Genomic DNA, 1,399 nt, shown 5'->3' with positions numbered 1-1,399 from the left:
AGATACATCAGAAAAGCTCAACTATACAGAACATGAGGTTGCAACAAAGGAAAAGAGAGACAAAAAAGGTATGACGTATAAAAACCGAAGAGTAATATGGCTCAAGTAAGTACTGCGTTTATAGTAATAACACTGAATGTTAATGGATTAAACTCCCCAAACAAAAGACACAGTTAGGCAGAATGGATTTAAAAAGGATGATCCAAAGACTATAGCTTCAAGAATCATTTCTGTAGTTCGTTACCAGAGAACTTTCACTGACTGTATAGGGTACTGACAACCATGAGGGACAGCACAGTGTTCTATCCTAAGCATGAAGTTGGCTCTAGGTGTTGCTTTTCTGCAACTGCTTATTGCCATTGATGATCATTCTTCTCTTCCTTTCTGGAAAAGTAAGAGGGAGAGAACTCAGTCTGAGTGGTTTTCTTTACAAAAAAAAAAAAAAAGCACCATCCAACTATATGCTGTTTACAAGAGACTCACAGGTTGAATGTGAAAGGATGGAAAAAGATATTCCATGCAAATAATAACCAAAAAAAAAAAGAGCTGGGGTAACTATAGTAATATCAGATAAAAGAGACTTTAAGTGAAAAACTGTTTCAAGAGACAAAGAAGTCCTTCTTTGCATTTATCCTTTTAGTTACTTTTATTGATGATTGTCGTTTTTTCACACTACTCCAAGCCACTCTTTCTTGTCTTTTCTTTTCAACCTGCAAAAATATATTTTATTAACAATACAATATATTAATAAATAATATATTATTATATATTAATAAAAGGAGCAATCCGGCAAGAAGAAAATAACAATCATAGATATTTATGTACTTAATCATAGTGCCCTAAAATACATGAGGCAAACACTGGCAAAACTGAAGGGAGAAATAGACACCTCTACAATAATATTTGGAGTCTTCAATATACAACTCTCATCAATAGATAGAATATCTAGACGGAACATCAATAAGGGAACAGAGAACTTGAATATGATAAGTGAACTAGGCCTAACAGACATATACAGAACATTGCACCCCAAAACAGCAGGATACACATTCTTCTCAAGTGCACATGGATCATTGTCCAAGATAGACCACATGTTGGGTCACAAAACAAGTCTCGGTAAATTTAGAAAGACGGAAATCATACAAAGCATCTTCTCTGACCATAAAGGAATGAAGCTGGAAATCAGTAACAGGCAGAGAATTGGAAAATCCACAAATATATGGAAGTTGAATAACACTCAAACAACCAGTGGGTCAATGAAGAAATTGCAAGGGAAATCAGTAAATATCTTGAGATAAATGAAAATGAGAACAGAGCATATCAAATTTATGGGATGCAGCAACCACAGTGATGAGAGGGAAATTTACAGCCCTGAAAGCTTGCATTATAAAAGAAGAAA

At 34.5% G+C, this 1,399-nt stretch overlaps 1 non-coding gene across 1 annotated transcript; it reads left to right on the top strand.

Moving 5' to 3' along the window:
* The first annotated feature begins 205 nt into the window (after positions 1 to 205).
* LOC119516248 lies at positions 206 to 422 on the top strand. The gene has a single exon (XR_005213255.1). It is a non-coding gene; the product is annotated as a small nucleolar RNA U3 (small nucleolar RNA).
* The last annotated feature ends 977 nt before the right edge of the window (positions 423 to 1,399 follow it).

Source organism: Choloepus didactylus, chromosome 19 (assembly GCF_015220235.1).
Source record: "Choloepus didactylus isolate mChoDid1 chromosome 19, mChoDid1.pri, whole genome shotgun sequence".
In the NCBI taxonomy this organism is placed as follows: domain Eukaryota; kingdom Metazoa; phylum Chordata; class Mammalia; order Pilosa; family Megalonychidae; genus Choloepus; species Choloepus didactylus.
Note: the sequence above shows the minus strand (reverse complement) of the source record. Positions and strands in the feature narration are given on the sequence as shown.